This window comes from Rhinolophus hipposideros (genome assembly GCF_964194185.1).
Source record: "Rhinolophus hipposideros genome assembly, chromosome: 24".
Taxonomy (NCBI): domain Eukaryota; kingdom Metazoa; phylum Chordata; class Mammalia; order Chiroptera; family Rhinolophidae; genus Rhinolophus; species Rhinolophus hipposideros.
The window spans coordinates 29,062,999-29,076,880 of record NC_138070.1 but is presented as its reverse complement, the minus strand read 5'-3'; the positions used below and the strand labels follow the sequence as shown (position 1 = coordinate 29,076,880).

Below are 13,882 nucleotides of genomic sequence, written 5' to 3'. Positions count from 1 at the left end.
GCTGGCTGCTCTTAAGAAACTGCCTCCAGAGCTATGCGAGTTGGGTGGGGCAGAGTCCCAGCTGAATCAGTTGGGCAAAGCTGTGGAGTTCACCAGGCCAATCAGATTCAGATTTGGCACATGGGGGTGGGGGTGGGCTCAACACAGATAAGACGGCGCCCATCTGCCAACTGCACGGAAGGAGGATCCCTCAACAGGAAAATGCCGACCGTCCTCCAGTCCTCCCTCCAAAGCCACACACCTCAGTCAGCCTCCCCATATGTCTCCAAAGCCCCCCAAGTCATTGTCCCTCTGCCAGAGCCGACAGTGACTGTGAGTGAGTGAGTCTATGTGCTGGCCATTTAAGAGGACTCTTGGGTTTCCTACAGCCTTCCATCCCATCCAAATGGTTGGAATCCCCACTGTTTTTCACAGCCAGATGTTGTGAGGCATCCTCTTCTCAGCACCAGTACTCTGGGCTGGGAAGCCTGGTGTAGGGGCTAGGGTCCTCCTGGGGGAACCTCCACAGCCAAGATATTCCTCCTGATTTTCAACAACCACACAAAAGTTTGGGGCCCACTTGTGTCTTCTCTCCTCCTACCAGTCTCAAAGTGGCTTCTTTATATTTTCAGTTATAGGATTTCTGTTTGGCTAGACTTCAGCTGGTTCTCCAGATTGATTGTTCTATAATTTAGTTGTAATTTTAATGTGTTCATGGAAGGACTCAGGCACAGTGTTTATGTACTCCACCATTTTGTTAAGAAGTTTAGGATGTTTGTTTTTAAGTTTTAAGAGTTCTTTGTTTATTTTGGATAATAGCCTTTTATCAGATGTGTTTTTTGTAAATATTTTCTATCAGTCTGTGCCTTGTTGTCTAATTTTCTTGATTTTATCATTTGCAGGAGTTTTCAATTTTAATTAAGTCCAACGTATCAATTATTTTTTTCATGGATCATGTCTTTGGTGTTATACTTAAACAAGCATCACCATATCCAAGTTTATTAAGTTTTCTCCTGTGCTATCTTCTATAAGTTTTATAGTTTTGCATTTAATTTTAGGTCTATTATCCATTTTGAGTCAATTTTTGTGATCAACATAAAAAAATTCTCCATTTTCATTTAATATTTAACACAGATCCCTTTCAAGATCAGGCCTGTTATACTCCTTTTTTTTTTCCCGCTAGCTAGAAGTGTAGAAAAACCAGCTTTGCAAATCCGCCCTGCCCTTCCCCATTTTTCTGAGAAGCAGTACCCTAAATACAGGCAGAGTCCTTATCTGCTTTTATGTAGTCCATACAAATCTTATTACCTGATTTAAAAATCACATCATTGTATAGTAGGGCCTGCAGCATGTCTGTAGAAACTACTTTTAAATTTATTTATGGAAGGCTGAATGCATTGATTTGACAGGGGAGAGGAGCAGGGAATGTATATTTCTTCCATTTACAGATTATTACATTAGTTTATAGATAAGCTACATTAAGGAACATGTGGTAGAGATATAGGATGGGTCAGTTTTAATAAAGAGGAATAAGGTAATAACTAACTTCAAATTGAGCAATAAAAATGTAGACTTCTAATACTTTGGATAACAACATTCAAATAGGCTAAATCTCTGAGAAGTTGAGCTTTAAAAAATAATTTTAAAATAAATATTAAATAAAAAGGCAAACACTGAAGGAACGAGCTTTCTAGTATACACAGAATGGTGTGGCCATTACACTATAAAATATATTAATCTAAGGAAAATCCACAGGTGGAAAAACCATCAGAAAGTACTTCCACAAATCCCCTTTCTTATTTTATAATATTTATTCTTTTTTTGATATCACACGAGATAGAATGGGAATGTGAAGTAAGAATTAAATATTTTGGAGAGGTAGTAGCTTTAAGTTAAGGCTGGCAACCAAGAAGGCTAGTGGTTTGGGCAACTTTTCATTTCATGTTGAAGAGATCTCTTGGAAAGAAACATAATTTGAGTAAGAGATTTGATGTGCTTTTCCTTAGCTCCTTGTTTTTAACCATTTTCCCCAATCTATTGGAGGTAAGTGAAATGGAAGACAAGTTGAAGGTATCAGAAAAAGAAAAAGGAGGTAAGAATAAGGAATAGTGGGGAGCAAGGAAAGGAGAGGAAAAAAAGTCACTGAAGTAGAGAGGAAATTGTCCAGAGGATGGGGGAAATTATAGTTGATGCCCTTTACCTGTAGTTAAAAATAAAACTTGATACATCACCTTTTGTTTTTTAATAAAGTGCATATCTTTCCTTACTTCAGATGGGGAAAGTAGGAATAGTGAAGGAAGGGATAGATCTAGATAAGTGAGAGAATCAAAAAAAGAAGAAACGTCAATTTTGTTTTCTTCCTTAAGTGCCTGGGCTTGGCAACCAGCACTCTCCAACATTAGGAGATCTAAGGATTTGGCTTTCAAAGGAGAGGGAAGAGTTATAACTAATTTCTCCCAATTTATGATGATAGAATATAAAATATGTGGACTATCAAATATCAAAGAGAACCTGGAACTCTACTTAGTTCCAATCATACCTTTGATTTAATACATTATGGTTTATCTTCACCATGGAATATTACATAATTATTCAAAAGAATGAATTAGAGCTAAACCAGACATTCTGGAAGGTTTTCCATGGGATAATGGTGGCCGAGATAAGCAAGATGGAAAAGACTACTTATAACATGACCCCATTTTGTGCAACAGTGATAACGTCCTGCATATATGTATACATACGAATACGGGTATGTGGTTATATGAACAGGGACAGCAATATGGAAGAGTACTTTGAGAATACTTAATGCTATTCATTAAACATTTCTGGCTCTCTGTCTTCTAGGCAAATGTTATGATTGCACCTTCTGGCCCCCTTGTGATCTTGTGAGCAGAAGTGATGTGTTACTTCTGAGCTGAAACACATAATTGCCAGTTCAAGACCCCACAGAACACATGTCCCCGTACCACGTTACAATCAGTGTTCATGACAGTAGCTCTTCCATCATCCTAGATCCTAGAATGACAAGACATGGAACAGAGCCCCAAACAAGCCATGATGAACACAAGTTATGAAAGAAATTAACAGTTGTTAATGAGCCATTAAGCTTTGTGGGCTCATTTATTCAGCATAACCTAGTGTGTTCTGAATCAAACAGATATATACTAGGTCAACATGTTATATATAGGTGGAACACTCAGGTTTTTGTAGTAGTCTTTTTTTTTTTTGTATTGAAAAGCTTTTCATGGGGACGTAAAGTATACATAGGGAATATAGTCCTATATATGGTGTCAGATGGGTACTAGACTTATTGGGGTGATCACTTTGTAAGTTATATAAATGTCTAGTCACTATGCTATACACCTAAAACTAATATGATATTGTATATCAACTGTAATTGAAAAATAAAAAATTATTTAAAAAAGAAATAGTATTGAAAAAGCTTTACTGGAAAAAGAAAAAGTATTGAAAAGCTTTATTAAATACAGGGGAAAAGTTAGGTACCATAAGAATGGCAGAAATTGTACCAGAAACGTGCTAAAGAATATTTTGGCAAATTCTATTTGCAACTGCACTGACTCCCTCTTTTTCTACTTGATATCAGATAGATACATTTTCTCTTTGGAAATGGTGCCTGACTCCTTCTACCCCCACACTACTGCACTGCCTTGAAAGACAGCCTAATTAAAATTCAGACAACTAGTCTGTTACAATGCAAGGTTAACCTTTAGGTTCATTTCTCTAGTCCAGCAGTTCTCAAAGGAAGTTATTTGTCTGGAGATATTTTTGGTTGTCACAAGTCGGGGTAGTGGCAGTGGTGTTACTGGCATTTATTGAGTAGAGACCAGGAGTACTGCTAAACATCTTACAATATACAGGACATTCCCCTACAACAAAGAATTCTGCAGCCTCAAATCTTGATAATGCTGAGGCTGTGAGACCCTGCTCTATTCTAGGCCAGGTTCCTATACTTCTTTTTTCTTGAAGGAAGCAGAGATCTTTCCTTTCTTTGTTATTTATGTCACCATTCATTCTCAGAGTGTTCTGCCTTCAAAACTTTGTGGAGTATAAGCCCACTTCTTTAGAGTTTTCTTCCTTGCTTCCCATATCTTTTTTCTTTTTTTAAAAAAATAACAGTATTATGATACAATTCATGTACCATACAGTTTACCTACAGTGTAGAATTCAGTGGTTTTGAGTATATTCACTGAGTTGTGCAACCATCACCATGGTTAACTTCAGGACATTTTCATCACCCACAAAAGAAATCCTTTTACCCGTTAGCCACTCTACATTTCCCCACACCTCCTCCCACCCCTTCACAGCCCTAGGCAAACACTAATACACTTTATTTCTCTATAGGTTTGCCTATTCTGGATATTTCATTTAAATTGAATCATACAATATGTGGTCATTTGTGACTGGCTTCTTTCTCTTAGTATGTTTTCATTATGGCTAAATATTTCATTGCGTGGATACACCACATTTATTGGTTTGTTAGAGCTCCTGTAACAAAGCACCCCAGATTGGGTGGCTTAAAAAACAGAAATTTATTTTCTCATAATTCTGGAGGCTAGAAATCCAAGATCAAGGTGTCAGCAGGGTTGATTTCTTCTGAGGCCCCTCTCCTTCGCTTGAAGATGGCCAGCTTCTTGTATCTGGACAACATGTTCTCTGTGTGACCTCTCCTTATAAGGACACCGGTCATATTGGATTAGAACCCTCCCTAATGACCTCATTTTAACTTACTTGCCTCTTTAAAGACCATATCTTCAAATAATACAGTCACATTCTGAAGTATTGGAGGTTACATCTTCAACATATGATTTTTTTTTGGGGGGGGCGTGATATAATTCAGCCCATAACATTTTATTTATCTATTCATCAATTAATTGGTATTTCCATACATTTTTGTAGAATTAATTACTAAATTTCTAGAAAAGACTACTGTCAGGTGTATTAAAAAAGACACTTTGAAAGTTTCAACAACTTTACTAAGTATTTCTACTTTTTATCCTGGACAGTTTTTCCTAATGAATCTGAAAATCACCCTCAAATGGTTCTAGAAGTGTCAGTGCATTTTTGCTATTACTCTTTTAAAAAAAATAGTCTTATTGACATATAATTCACATACCATTAAATTCACTCCTTTAAAGTGTACAATTCAGTGGTTTCTGGTATAGTCATAGTTGTGCAGCCATTGCCACTATCTATTTCTACTAGCCATTGCCACTATCTAGAACATTTTCCTCAACTCAAAAAGAATCCCATATCCATTAGCAGTCACTCCGCATCTTTTTCAACCCCTCAGCCTCAGGCAATTGCTAATCTTTTTTCTGTCTCCATGGGTTTGCCTATTCTAGATATTTCACGTAAGTGGAATCCTATTATCTCTGCCTTTTTCACCTAGCGTAATGTTTTCAAGGTTCACCCATGTTGTAGCATGTGTCAGTATTTCATTCATTTTTATTGCTGCATAGTATTCCATTGTATGGATATGTCACATTTTGTGTGTCCATTCATCTGTAGGTAGGCATTTGAGTTGGTGTGAATAATGATGCTATGAACATCTGTGTACGTATTTTTATGTGTACCCATGTTTTCATTTCTCTTGGGCATATACCTGAGAATGGAATTGCTTGGTCATGTGATAACTCTATTTTAACATTCTGAGGAACTACCAGACTGTTTTCCAAATTGACTGCACCATTTTACAATCCTACCAGTAATATATGAGGGTTCCAATTTGTCCACATCCTTGCCAACATATATCCATCTTCTTTATTTTAGCCATTTTAGTGGATGTGAAGGCATCTCATTGTATTGTTTTGCTTCCCTAATGATTAGTGATGTGGAACATATTTTCACGTACTTATTGGGCATTTGTATATTTTCTTTGGAGAAATGCATATTCAAATCCATTACCCATTTTTAATTGGGTTATTTGTCTTTTTATTGTTGAGTTGTAATTGTTTTTTATATATTATTAGTACAAATCCCATACCGGATATATGATTTAAAAATATTTTCTCCCTTTCTGTGGGTTGTCTTTTTACCTGCTTAATCATGTCCTTTGGAGCACAGAAACTTTTAATTTTTATGAAATTCAGCTTATTTTATCTATTTTTTCTTTTGTTTTTTGTGCTTTTGGTGTAGTATCTAAGAAACCATTGCTTAACTCAAGGTCATGAAAATTCACTGCTATGTTTTCTTCTAAGATTTTTACAATTTTAGCTGTTACATTCATGTCTATAATCCATTTTAATTAACTTTTGTATGTGCTGTGAGGTAGGGATCCAACTTCATTCTTTCACAAATCCAGTCATTCCAAGTTATTTGTTGAAAAGATTCTTCTTTCCCCCATTGAATTGTCTTGGTGCCCTTATTTTCCTTTCTATTCTTAAAAATGAATTTTATCAACCTTCAAAGAAGGGTCTTGCCTATAATAAGGTAAAACTGTGGTGAAGAAAAAGTAATTCAAATATTATGATACATATATTAAATATTTTAATAGAGTGTACAGAGTGTTATGACAATAAAGGGAGGACTCTGATTCATCTTCAGAGAAACAGGAGAAACATTTTAGAGGGAAGTGTCATTAAAGCTTCCTTGAAAAACAAGTAAGCATTGGTAGTATGGGTAGAGTTCCAGACAGAAAATAGTACATGCAAAATCTAAGAGGCAGTTGTAACCAATCATTCATAAGGTCAGAGGTGAGCTAGATAATGTTGTTTAGTCTCTTTGCCCTAACATTCCCAGCTTTTTACCAAGACCATATGTCATTCTCTTCCGTGGGTGGAATTCATTAAACCTTGAAATCATCTTAGATTGGGAATGAATAAACAGTATACAGTGTTTCCCTGAAAATAAGACCTAGCTGGACAATCAGCTCTAATGCATCTTCTGGAGCAAAAATTAATATAAGACCCGGTATTATATTATATTATACTGGGTATTTATTATATTATATTATATTATATTATGTTATGTTATATCATATCATATCATATTATATTATATCATATTATACCTGGTCTTATATTATAGTAAAATAAGACCAAGTTTTACATTAATTTTTGTTCCAAAAGATACATTAGAGCTGATTTTCCGGCTAGGTCTTATTTTTGGGGAAGCACGATACTTAAAAATCAAATCAACCAGACATTGTCGTCCTATGTGCTCAGGAGTCTCTGGGAAGGGATATAAACCAACTCACAAAAAGGCCCCAAAAAGGTTGAGTTAGAAAAGATGTAGGTCAAGTTTTATATTTGTTCAGATGCATTATATATCCCAGACTTCCCTGAAGGAAACTGGGTTCCTAAACTTTCTTTTAAAGGGAAATATAGTCACACAATAGAAAGAACATGGCCTATGGAGTGTGAAACCTAATTCAGTTCTGGTGTTGTCACTTCTACTGGTAAGACTTTGCACAAGTTCCCTAACTTCTCTGAATTTCAGTACCCCTCCTTCTAAAACAGGGACATTAATACCTACCTCAGATGAATCTTGTGAGGATTAACTGAAAATGTCTACAGCTAAGTAGAATAAGTGTTTAATAAATGTCAGTTTCCTCTCTTCTCTGGTGCTCGTATATCTAGTCCTACAATTAATAGAGGAGAAACCTGGGCTTCTCTCTTAGAAGTATACTTATTGCTCTAAGGCTTTGTCCTTTGCTTTTAGTAGCTGACCCCAAGGGAGGGGAATCATTGTTGAACCTTTACCTAATTCTGGAGAAGGCTATATTCTCCCTGTAACCTACTTCCCTACTATGTTTGGTCAGTTGGGACGTAGGTCATGGGGAGAATACAGCATATTATTTTACTGAAGAACATGACTTTTATACTTTCTGAATCTGTTCTTGCCAACAGATACACTCAGATGATGAGTTTACTTTGGAATACAACCAACCCTGTCTGACTCAACTTTGTGTTACTCTGCAAATAACACAATTAATACCCCTCCTATGAGCTACTTAGTAATGGAATGCAGCGGCAGCACAAGGTACAGTGCAGGAAGTTGCCCACAGGCTGGTATGACTGTGGCTTAGTCCTGAATTTCCAGCAAGGTGTATCCTTGATCTATAGTAGCCTGAGAGGGTGTAAGTAAGCCTAGAACGCATCATTCTCTTCAAAATTTGACGGGTCCTTGGAACATCATGATCAGAAAGAGTAAGATCAGAATAACAGTCTGAACCTTGTTCTGGCATGAATTTATGATGCTGTCAAATAAAATTACCACGAACAAGATCTCATTTACCTCCTCGCTCAGTTTGGTTCCTAAGCAAGAGATAGTTTCATTCCTGCTCTCTCTCTCTTTTTTCTTTCTACATAAGCCTATTAAATGCAAGACTCTGCTCGTTGTTGAAAAAATAATAAAACAAATAAGAAATGATCCCTATGCTCAGGAGTTTATAATCTAGTAGGGCACTGTATACTTGTGGAACATTGCGTGTCATGCGATACACCGATCGCAATCCCTGGGGACATAAAATAGAATGAGTAACTTCCACCAGAGAACTGACAAGGCTTCATAGAAGGGCCTGGCATTTAAGCTGGGCCTTTCTTAATTGCCTCTTTCAAACTGTCATGAAAATTAGGCAGTCTTGCTGGAATCCTGAATAAAAGACTGAAGAATAAATCTTGTCTAAATTCAGTTGTTTCTCAAGATCTAATAAAGAACACTGGCCTCTGAGTCAGAAGACCTGGGTTCTAGTCCAAGTTTTACTATAAACTCACTCTGTGATCTGGAGCAAGACATGCAACTTCTTAGGATCATAATTCCTTTGTTTGTTAAATGGGTAGTTTGGAAGATGTAATCATCTCCATGGCACTTCCTAGTTCTAAAATCCCTTTCTTTCTTTGCTCCTAACCCATTACAAAAATGAAATGAAATGAAATGAAAAGGAAGTAGAGCAAGTTTAGTCATGCTGAGGGAAGACTAGAACTAAGGTTATGGATATTACCAATAAAGGAGCAGTTACTATTTGCCACTTCAGCATACTCGTACATTAGAGTAAAAGGGGCATCTCTAAGCCCCTTTAAAAAGTTGGCTTATTTTTGAAGCAACAAGGGAAAAAGTTTAATTATATTTTCCTTTCTTTCTCTACTATCAGTGAACTTGTTCAGCACTTACACCAGTGAATAAGATGGATGTTGGGCCTTCCAGTTCACTCAACAGTCCTTGTCATATGCAAGCTCTTCCTTCCACTTCCCATAGACTAGTTTTTGACAACTCATTGTTTCCCTCAAACCTGAGTTGACTCAACCCAGGGTAAACCTTTCCTCTCATCCATTAACATAATTAAGTCTATAAGACAATCACCTCAATTTCCTCTTGTTCACCTACAAATTCACACATTTTCACACCCATACGTCTCTTCAGATTCACCCCTCATTTTATAGGCCAGTCCTTCACCTTTGCTTTTAATTACATCCTCCTCTGTGCCTTCTGGCCCCTAGTTCTATTAACCAAGAATTTGTCTGACCCTTTATTGCGTTTTCCCTTCAACTATATCCAGGCCCAAGACTGTTTCACACAAAGTAACAAAAGAAAAAGGAAAGAAACAAAAAATCTGCTTTGATCCTGGATCTCCTAAGAACCACCATTTATCTCTCTTCCTATTTACTATTTGAAACATAAAATAATATATCTAATGTGCATAAAATATATAAAGAATAATTTAACAACTGTGTCCCAAATGGGATCCAGCTTAGAAATAGAACATCGTTGGAGCTTTCTGTTGACCCTTCTATGAGGTTTCTGTCATACTTACCTATGAGAGCTAGCCATCATTCTGAATTGTGTGTTTAGCATTCAGTTGCTTTTGTTTCACTGTATACTACATATATTTAGTACATAAGTTATCCCCAAACAAGATAGTTTTGCAAATTTTTAAACTTTGTATATTTAGTCAAAATATGTGGATCTTTTCCTTGCCTTCTTCCTTAGTCAATAGCCAATAAACAAACATCTTTGATAATAGCTTTATTTATAGATAATTAAAAACAATTTTTAATATTAAAAGTTATTTGAAAAGTCACGAATTATTGAACTCAATTATTATTTAAATGAAGTTTTCTTTGGCTAGAAAGGAATTTGGGTGGTTTTGTGTAATGCAAGCAAACATTGTCAAAATCAGTTAAGTATTTTGAAAAGACCTGGAAAGACAATTTCTCTCTTCATTGAGTCTTCCCTCTTCACCACCCCACTGAAATTATACTCGTAGATGTCACCAAATTCTCTCCATATTGTTTCCAATGGAAACCTTTAAAATATTATCTTTTTTTTTTTTTTAAAGAAAGGGTTTATTTATTTTTTTATACATTTTTTTTTTTACAATTTTTTTTTGCCTTTGTGTGTGTGTGTGTGTGTGTGTGTGTATGTGTTGAGAGCCCACTGGCCCATGTGGGAATCGAACCGGCAGCCTTCGGCGTTAGGAGCATGGAGCTCTAACCGCCTGAGCCACCGGGCCAGCCCTAAAATATTATCTTAATAGACCTCTCTTCTGTTCTCCATGCTACTCTGTAGTTGACAGTGTCAACTAGTCACTTATCTTTGAAACTACTAACTCCTTTTGGCTTTAATAATGCTATTCTCTCTTGGCTGTGTTCATCTTCATATCTTCTTCCTCTCCTTTAAGGGGTCCTCTTCTTTTGTCTGTCTCTTAAACACTAACAGACTTTGGCTCACTCTTCCTTTATATATCTTCTTCTTGCAAGAACACATACACATCCATTATTCCATTACCACTTGCATGTTGATGATTGCCATGACTTTATTGCTAGCCCTGACCTCTTCCCTAAGTTTCAGATTCATATATCTAACAACCTGCTGAATTGACAGACACGCACATATGTAAACATGTAGATGTTTCTTAAACATCTTAACGTCGACATGTTCCAAACTGAATTCATCATCTTCTTTCCCCATCACATCAGCTTCTCTTCTGTATCCTGAACTGGGTAACAGCTTAACATCCAGTCCCTCTTAAAGCCAGAATCCTGGGGTTCATCCTAGATTCACTCCTCTTCATTCCTCACTCTTCCCTTCAGTGTCCCAGTTCCCCAAGAGACTAAAAACTGCTTATTTTACTTCCCCAAATTTGCTGGTGTTCTTTCTTTCCTTTTTATTCCTAAAACAATTATTCCCCCAAACAATTATTTCCCTTTGGCTCTAATGGTCTTTTGCCTGGACTACTCCAATGCTTCTCATCCTGCTGCCCATAAATCCTTCCATTCTGCAGCCAGAGTCTACCAACAATGTAAATCTGACGACCCCACTATAGAATCTAAAATATTTCATTGACTAATCACCACACACATGTAGTCCACGCCCCTTTGCATTGCATATACAGTAGTCCCACTTATCTGTGGAGAATACATTCCAAGACTCCCAGTGGATGCCTGTAACCATGGATACTACAAACCCTATATATACTATGTTTTTTCCTATCTTTTGATAAAGTTTAATTTATAAATTAGGCACAGTAAGAGATAAACAATAATAATTAATAATAAAATGGAATAATTTTAATAATATACTGTCATAAAAATAATGTGAATGTGGTTTCTCTCTGAAAATAGCGTATTGTTCTGTACTTACTTTTTCACTTAAAGGAAGCACTTTGTGGCTTCTCTTTGGCGTATCTGAATTGCCAGCATCACCACTCTTGTGCTTTGGGGCCATGATTAAGTAAAATAAGGGTTACTTGGATACAAACACCACAGTATTATGACAGTCGATCTGGTTACTGAGATGGCCCCTAAGTGACTAAAAGGCAGGGAGGGAGCCTATACACCATGGAGACAGCTGGACAAAGAGATGATTTATGTCCTGAGTGGGAAGGAGAGGGATAGCACAAGATTTCATCACACTACTTAGAATGGCACACAATTAAAAATGTATAAGTTGTTTATTTCTGGAATTTTCTATTTCATATTTTCAGAGTGCAGTTGACTGCGGGTAACTGAAACCAGGGAAAGCAAAACCATTGCTAAAGTTGTCTACTGTACTCAGGTCTTGGTTCTTTGCCTCTCTCTCCAGGCTCATCTCCCGTTTTCCCCACCACAAACCTTATAAAGTACACTTTGCTCATGCTATTCTCTCCACCTCATACGTCCTTTTCATTTTTCTTTACCTGGCTTACTTTTACTCAGTTTTCAATAGGTGGGCCTTATGTCCTCTTGAAAGTCATTTGTGAACCTCTAGATTGGGCTACATGCCCCACCTCTGTGCTACCATAGTATTTTATAACAGACCATATCTTGATTCTTATCATTTACCTTGTCATATTTAAATTACACATTTACATGTCTTACTCACTAGACTATCGGATCCTCAAGAGCAGAGACCTTATCTGCAGAGACCTCTATGCTTAGCACAAAGTTTGACATATAATAATAGTTCTTGATCTGAACTGACCTGAGGTAACTTAGCCTTAATCCTGAATCATGAGGAAACTGTCTCCTAAATCCAGTCATTAGTAAAGTTATTGGTACCATTACTTTTTCATATACTTTTCAGAGTCCTTAAAAGTTCATCTAATACTGTGCCTCTTAGACTGGTGTATGGGTAAGTAAGGAGTATCTGAAATCACAGGACCAACATGGTATATCATCCTGAAATATAAATTGCACCTAAAGATTTCGGGTAAAATGATTTTCATGTTAAAACAGAGATGTATTTTGCAGTAGCATTAATTTTTAAGCATTAAGAGAGACTTCAGCTTATGCCAGGTTATTCTCAGCCAAGCCTCCATGTTGTGGGAGCACACGTTCTATGGTGAGTGGTAGCATTTGAGAAACATTAATAGACAGACATTGTTTTACAATGCAGTTTAATGCTTGTCTAGAGCCTTCCTTGTAAAAATAAACAGTCCCAGTGAGACCAAAGCATAGAAATGATCTCAGAAACAGCCAGAAGAGAGAGTTTTCAGTTTGGGCCTGGGTTACGTGAGCAAAGGTGTCTGCCTGATAGGCAGGGCAGGTCTTTTGAAATTAGTACATCACTGTGCTTTTCCAAAATATTCCAGGTGGTAGATAAAGGTAGGGGAGAGGAGGCGGAGAAACAATGTCAGAACAGAACAAAGAGAAGGCTTGGATCAAAGTGGGGGACTGATGAAAGAGAGTGAAAGGAAGTGAAGGATCGTACAGATGCGGCATGGAATACAAGGAAAGAAAAGACTCCAAATAGAACTGTGGTTAAAGATGGAACTAGGTGTGTTACATCTTTAGTAAAATGATATGGGGAGTGTTCACCCCAGGAAATTCTACCCAGAGTCCTTGTAATTTGAGATTTCCCAGTCTGTTTTCTTCCCGCTGTTCCACAAATCAACTTTGAGAATGAGGTAGCATCATGTAAAAGGAAGTGACATAAAAAGATGCAGAAGAAATAGAAGAAACAGCAAGGGAACAAGTAGGAAGGGCTGTTTAAAGATGGACAATGAGCTTTTCACAAAGATGGCACTGAAAGCAAAGAAGGAAGACCCTGCCCCTCGCAAAGCTGAAGCCAAAGCAAAGGCTTTGAAGGCAAAGAAAGCAGTGCTGAAAGGCGTCCACAGCCACAAAAAGATCTGCATGTCACCCACCTACCGAAGGTCCAAGACACTGTGGCCCCAACGGCAGCCCAAATACCCTTGGAAGAGAGTCCCCAGGAGAAACAAGCTTGACAACTATGCCATCATCAAGTTCCCCTAATGACCAAGTCAGCCATGAAGAAGACAGACGACAACAATATACTTGTGTACATTGTGGATGTCCAAGGTGCACAAGCACCAGATCAAACATGTTGTGAAGAAGCTGTATGACCTTGACGTGACCAAGATCAACTCCCTGATCAGGCCTGATGGAGAGACGACGGCATATGGTTTGACTGCGCCCTAACTATGATGCTTTGGATGTTGGCA

At 37.3% G+C, this 13,882-nt stretch overlaps 1 protein-coding gene across 2 annotated transcripts in view; it reads right to left on the bottom strand.

Annotated features, from left to right (window-relative positions):
- TMEM45B (transmembrane protein 45B) overlaps positions 1 to 13,882 on the bottom strand; it is a 36,506-nt gene that overhangs the window by 15,619 nt on the left and 7,005 nt on the right. The gene's annotated exons all lie outside the window — the stretch shown is intronic.